Genomic DNA, 7,799 nt, shown 5'->3' on the forward strand with positions numbered 1-7,799 from the left:
TTGGACCGATTATGTGAGAAATGAAGAAGTGTTAATTAGAGTCAGTGAGCAGAGGAATATCCTACACGAAATAAGAAAACGGAAGGCTAATTGGATTGGTCATGTTTTACGCAGAAACTGCCTTCTAAAAGAAGTTATCGAAGGAAAGATAGAGGGGCGGATAGAAGTGACAAGAAGATGAGGAAGAAGACGTAAGGAGATGCTGGATGACCTTGGGGACAGAAGAGGATACTGTCATTTGAAGGAGAAAGCTGTAGATCGCATTAAATGGAGGAATTGTTTTGGAAGAGACTGTGGACCTGTCGTCTTGACAGATTACTGATGATGATGATGACCCTCACGACTTGTGACTAAATTTTCAGTTCACTAGAGCACACAGACTATTGTCCTCTGTGTATTACAGTCTCCACTAGCTGTTTCTTGGCAGTGGATTTTAACACATGAACTGTAAGGCCGGGCGCACACCAAGGAAACTCGCTACCGCGATTTCCGAGAAATATCGCCGATTTCAAGAAGGCAACTGGTTTCCAAATTAGCAGGAGCACACTGAGGAAACTTACATTCGATTAGTTGCTCACATCTCAAGTGGGTGTGTTTGCCCGCCAATTTCGTGCACTTCTCTTCTGCAATGTCAGATAATAACATTGTTCCTGTAATGATGTGGTGGTTCAGACGGCGTAAGATGAGAATACAGGTGAAAAGAAAACATTGGGTGCACCCGTTCTTTTCCTACAATTTAAATTTAGGTGTTCATATTGTTTCGAAATAATTTAATCAGGATACAGAACCGTGCAAATCATTTTACAGAATGAGCATTGAAAGTTTTTCCTTATTAGTGGATACTGTAGGATCTCAAATTCGAAGACAAGATACAAGTTTTCGTACAGCTGTGTCAGCAGAACCATAGACAAAATTATAGTTTTGTATATTCTAATGTTTATGTTTTTGGACAGCAGACGAGAAGACAAAAGGTTCTGGACTGAATGGTAGCAAGCATTACCCGAGTTCAGTCTCTTAATTTCCTCCTGAATCAGGTTTTCGTTTATCATCGTCGTTCCAAAATATTTGAACTGTGCCACATTTTCAAAACATCTGTTATCTATCTTTATGTCAGGATTTTGCTCTACATTTTGGTGATGAGACAGCAACATATACTTAGTTTTCCCTGTTTACTTCTAGACCAACCTTCTTACTTGCATCAAATAAAGTTTTTATGTTTCTTTTTATGGTACCTATATTATCACCCAATAGATTCACATAAGCATAGACCAACAGCTGATGTGTCCCATTCAATTTCAGTCCCACCTGGTTTTCCTGGACCTTCCTAATGGTATATTCTAAAGCAAACTTGAAAATGAGTGGTGATAAAACATCTTGTTTTAGATCATTCAGAATAGGGAAATTATCAGGAAAATATTTACCTATACAGACTTTACAATACGTTTAGTTTAAACACATTTTAATCAGCCTGATCAGTTTCATGGGTATCCCTGACTCTATGAGAATACTGTACAATACTTCTCTCCTAACTTAATCATAGGCTTTCTTGAAGTCTATGAATAGCTAATGTACTCTTATTCTGTTCCCATTTTCTCCAGTTATCTGATGAATGCAAAAGAGCTGATCAGTAGTTGATCTGTTATGTCAAAACCCACACTGATGATCACCAATAAATTCATCTGTGTATGGACTTAACATTTAGACATGAATACTGGATAAAATTTTGTATGAAGTTGATAGTGATATCCCACGATAATTTCTACAGTCTATTTTATCACCCTTCTTGAGAACTGGTACAATAACAGACACATTTTTTCCTTATGCCAAAGAGAATTAATTAGCTTGTGGATCTTAGAACATAATATTTCGCCTCCTGCTTGAATAAGCTCTGCCAGAATTAGATCACTACCTGACGATTTATATCTTTTCAATTTTGCAATAGCAATTTCAACCTCAAAAGGGCTAGGACCAGGTACTATCAGCTCAGCTGTATGTATTTCTATCTGCCTAACATCACTGACCCTATGTACATTCAATAACTGAGAAGTGGTTCTTCCACCTATTCAAAATGTTGTGGGAATCTGCAAGCAGATCACCATTCTCATTTTTCACTAAGTTACTTCTAGGTTGTTAACCCCTCTCAAAGTCATTTATTCCTCTGTACAGGTCTCTTAATGTTCTTGTTATTACTCTTCATTGCAAGCTCAACAATTTTGTCTTAGATATTCCCTCTTTTTACTCCTGAAATGCCTGCTGGTTTCATGTGTTATATTTTTAAGATTATCTGTAACCACTGTAATTTGGCTTGTTTTCTTTGGTCTAACAATTTTGAGCATCCTTCATCGAACCATGGCTTATGCTTCTTCAGTTCATAATAACCTAGACTCTCCTTGGCAGAAACTCTCATTTCCAATGGTTGGTTTCAAATTTCTTCCCTACCTACTTTGGCAAAGAAATCTCCTAACAAAATTTTTGCATGGTACTTCTGGAATTTATCAAATACAGTTCTAGTTCCTCATAGAACCTGTCCTTCATATCAATTTTATGCTGCTGGTTTTCAGGAGCTTCTGAAGTGATGCGATAAGTGCCTCAACGTACAGCGAGATTATGATGAGAAACAAAAGCATTTTTCAAATCAGTACTCTTATTTAAGTTCTATATCCATTTGTAACTTACTTATTGACTTATCTTCATATATATATATACACACACACACACACACACACACACACAACAAACCATCATAAAACAAACATCGGTTATGTATACAATATCTGTAATTAAAATAAATCTACAAAAATATAAAACCAATTACTGAATTATATATTAAAACAATATACCAATTACAAATCTCAATCTATGGTTTAAAACAATCTATTTGTACTTGTTGCTACTAAAACTCTCTTATTCCTTACTTCAGTCAACAGCTTCATAAGAGGTACATCGTTTTCATAAGTTTCACATTCCTTCTCAGTCACAAATATTCAATCATATCCCTAATTATCTGCTCTACAGAGCAATTGCACAGATGATGTAAACAATGTTCCTTTTATGGAACAGCAGCAATAAAATGCAAAAATCTAAATCTTTATTTCCAACAATAATATTCCTCTAAGGTAAGGAGCTCTTGCTCAATTAACTCCACACAAAGCCTTTGGATGGTTCACCAATTTTTTCGTGCCATCTTAAAAAACAAACGAATCACTGCTGCGCGTTACAGAACAGTTGATTTCTAAGAATCCACGCAGCAACTCAATCAAACTCAATGGCATGAAGACTTGCATGCTATGTTGCCTGAAAATTGAGTTTGTCAGTCTCCCTGCAAGTTGCGTTTCCGTTTTCTCAATTTGCACTGCCCCATTTACTAACATGTGCTCAACTCTGGCTGATAACAGTTCTCAGAAATTGCGGTTGCGTTTCAGTTGCCAGTTTCCTTGGTGTGTGCCCAGCCTAAGTCTCATTGAATTACACACTCCATATATCACACATAAAGTCTTCTCTTCACAGCCTGGACTTTCAACTGAGCACTCACAACTAATTAGTTGCCATTTCACACAAACTTCCCCATCTTCTCTTCACTGCCTGACTATCAATTGAACACTGGCTAATCTCAGGGTCAGAGTCACTTTACGACTGGTGGTTTGCCGCCAATCAGCTCGTCTTGGCGACGAGCCCCTCGAGATTCACAACCAGTAATTTTATTTTCCAACTGAACACTTGTGGTTGTAGTCCTAATGTAACCTCCTCTCTGACAAGCGGATGGGTGTCATTTACAATTGCTGCTGGTCCTTGCCAGCGCAGTCCTTCTCAGGTCAGAGTCCCATGGGACTCATCACCATATTTACTGTCTCAGATTCTAGACCTCCAAAACCTGGAGGGCCAGGGCCCCATATTTATATCTCCCAGGAAGAATGTGCCTGGTTATACCCATTTTGTTGCCTCCTATGAATGGCAAGGGTACAGTGAAGCTGCATAAGCAGGCTTGCTGGTCAGTTTGTACCGATTCAAGAAGTAAATGCTGATATTGCTACTATAAAGATGAAACATACAATCCAGTTTACATAGTGTTAAACTGCTTTTAAAATTTGCATCAAGTATTATATACCAGCCTCTTGTGGTTATATCTAAATAGATAATTTTGCCATGGTGCAACGTGCAAAGTGCATATTATCGAATGCATCTGGTACTGCCGAGGCTGGGCACACTCATCATAAATCTGATTTGATGTATGCCAAATGTGCCCTTGTAGACTGGTATGATAGTGATGGGATGGAAGATTAAGTGTTCTCTGAGGCCTGTGGATGATTTTTAAGTTGGTATGGATTCTGCAAAAGGGGAGAGGATGCCTAGTACCTTACCATTCTGCATAAGTTACATCATCAAACTTTTTACATTTGTAAAACAACTTAAATTTTAATAAATTAAGGTTTGTGGACTAAGTACTGTTAAATAGATATAGAGGTTGGACAAAATAATGGAAACACTATAGATACTGCACACATTTCTTTATTAATATGGTGCTGAACCAACTTTTACCTTCAATACAGCTGCAGTACTTTTTGGAATGGACTTGCAGACGTTTTGAACCGTCTCCAGCATAATATTATACAATACTTCTTGAAGAACATCAAGTTGCTTTAGAGAAGTTGGAGGTGGGAACCTGTTCCTCACTCCAGTCTCCAAACTGACCAGAGTGGTTGAGTGATGTTCAAATCCGGTGACTGTGCTGGCCATGGAGGGTGTTGAAGTTTATCTTCATGCTCTTCAATCCATGACTGAACACTTCCAGCTGTGTGAATGGGGGCGCTAATGTCTTGGAAAACTGCATCCTTGTTCAGAAATAAGATCTGGATTATGGGATGCACTTGATTCCCTTGCAGTAATTTGGCCATGAAGGTTAATAATGAAATCAGAAGAATGCCATGATATTTCTGTACAAACCATCACAGATTCTCCTCTGTGTTTCATTGCTGGAACCAGGCATTCTAGAATGTAAGCTTCCTTGGGTGTTCTGTAAACATTAACTTTTCCTGATGTAAGTAATGGCGTGAAGGACTCATCTGACCAAATCATGCATGCATTGCCAGTTGTCTCACTGTGGTGTAAGCGAACTGGTAAATTGAGTGTTTCTAAAATATGTATGGATGCAAAGACATATTTAATGTTCATTGTGATGTCTGTAACTGCATCTCGTCTCCGCATTTCATCTTTTGAACCAGTTAACCAATTTTCACAGAATGTGTGGATATTACCCCACTAGAGGTCACCTCAGTGTCATACCTTATAATGAGCTATAATCAATAACATGGCTTATACCTGAACTTGTGAGGTCAGATCTGCACTAGCTACACTTAATTGTTCTGAAATGATGAAGAGAGACAGAGTTTAAAAAAATATCAAACTTTTGTTACTGTAATCTGTTTTGTATAATGTAAAATAATATGGTGGCCATGTGAAAATTTTCTTTCACTTTTTCAGCCTGTATGCATGCCAACAAACTCGTCAAAGTCTCAGATCTGCCAGCATATTGTAATATGACACCTGAAAGCCAGAATAGTGGACTCAAAAGTGCCACTGACACATCTACTGCTAGGCAATGGGGCACAGTGTGCTGTGACTGCGTGATGAAGTGCCACTGTGATGCAACCATGTTCACCCACTACATGAAGGGTAGCAGTGAGGTGGTAGTGACTCAGTGTGGTAGAGTCATGGCAGTACAGCTGGAAGGGCCCCTGGAGGCAGTGGGTAGCCTCACAGAGACAGATTTCATGGCTGCCCACCAAGTTGGGGTATATATGGTGAGAATGCCAGTTCAGCACTCAAGGGAAGTGCTTGTTAGAATGGTGGGAGATTGCTGGCTACATAAGGACACTAGCAGAACTGCACCTCCAGAGGATCATGGCAGGTTAAAAGGCCAACCCTAAGGAAGGAGCAGGTGGACAACAGTATGGGACTGATTCTCCAAGGAATAAAGGCTGGACAGTGTCTGGAACAGAAGGTGTATCATAGCCAGTGTGGCGTTGTGGTGCCATTCACAAGGGCGATCACAGACATAACAGGAAGGCCCTCTTGAACAGAAAAAAAATGGCAATGAATCTGTAGACTATTTGAGATGAGCAGTGTTAAGGACAGAGCAATGTGACAAGATGCCCGAAATCCAGAATGGTGGACTCAGAGATGTGCTGCAGGAACGTCTTATTAATAGGCAACAGCTTGGTAAATATGCTCTCCCAGCAAGAAATATGTACACAACAGAGGTGCTGATGGGAGCAAAATTTTCTATTCAGTCTACTCTGAAGTTACACACAGAGGACCAACAGTACCACAACAGTTAGGTGGATAGTTGCACAATTCCTAGAGTCATGAGACAAAAAATATGGTAATGAGTCATGCAGAACCTGGAACCAAGAATGACTGTGCTGGTGAGGACCAGCAGCAATTTACCTGACCAACACACCAGTCAAGGGAGTCAGGAGAGTGCAGCCAGTACAGTGACTGGCTACAGGCTGGATGGCTGAGGAGTCAGAGTTCAAGTCCCAGTAGGGGCAAAACTTGTTATGGGGTCTACCCGTCCTGTCCAAAGGGGTACCTGGGGCTCTTTCCCCAGGCATAAAGTGACCAGGGCATGAAGCTGGCCACTCACCTCCAACTAGTGCCAAGGCCAAAAATATGTGGAGCTATATACATACTCCCCCATATGTCTTCATGGTGTAGTGCTCAATTAATTAAGCGCATGAACAACTTTATTTTTTACACACCTGTTGTTGTCAGCAGTCAGCCTTAGAGAGGGTGCCACTGAGCATATAAACAGTAGACAGAATCACCATTGTTGAAAGCCACTACCAAGCAATGAGCACATGAACAGGCAGCATACAGGAAAGACTTGGAGTGTGATGTAGTCATTTGCAGATTGTGTTTGGAATAGTGACTGTGTTGTAATGATGTGTAGTTATGAGTAATTATCATCAAGTAAATTCAATAAACAATTCAAACCCTGTGTCTAGTCACATGTGATGGTTTTGATGTTGAGGCTAAAACTGAGCATAAAAATGAAGGCAAACATGTTAGAAAGAGAGTGCTAGCCCTAACTAATGAGTCACTGGAACTAACTGAAAGTTAGTGGTGATGTATTAAACATATATATATATATATATGCATCATGTATAAACTACTGTCTGAAAGTTAACAATTAGAAACATGCCAGTGATGTAAAACTATGAGGTTACATCTGACAAACTGAATGTAGACAAAATCGTTAAGTTCTTCCCAGATATAAGAAAAAAGTAAAAATAAGTCACAGATGTAATAGGAAAATAGACTTTATGAGCACTATTTGGAACTTGTTTTAGTTGTAGGAGTGGGGTGAGAGTAGGGCTCTACTGTAGCAGAGTTAAAAGCACTGAAAGATCAGGATGCAGTTATTTGTGTGTCACTGATAAAAGACACTAGCATTCCTAACAGAATGAAAAATCTAGATGACTTGTGCAAAAGAGTTATACAGAACTATGTTTGAATTTTATGACAGGCAGATTTCCAAATGTGAGAAAAAATTTTATATATACACTGCTTCTATCATTCTAAAGTTACTAAAATGTTGAGGCATAAAGTACAAAAGAAGTAATGAGAGATATAAGTTCCTAATGGATGGAGGCAATATTATTGTCTTGTGCTCTGTAATAACATGGTGAATGCTTGAATTAGAAGTGGGAGTAATAGTACTACTTCCAAAGGTGAGTAACCATAGCAGCCAAGGACCCTAAAAGTTCTCTGAAGAGACAAGATTTAAAGGCAATTCTGAA

Source organism: Cryptotermes secundus, unplaced genomic scaffold (assembly GCF_002891405.2).
Source record: "Cryptotermes secundus unplaced genomic scaffold, Csec_1.0 scaffold766, whole genome shotgun sequence".
Classification (NCBI taxonomy): domain Eukaryota; kingdom Metazoa; phylum Arthropoda; class Insecta; order Blattodea; family Kalotermitidae; genus Cryptotermes; species Cryptotermes secundus.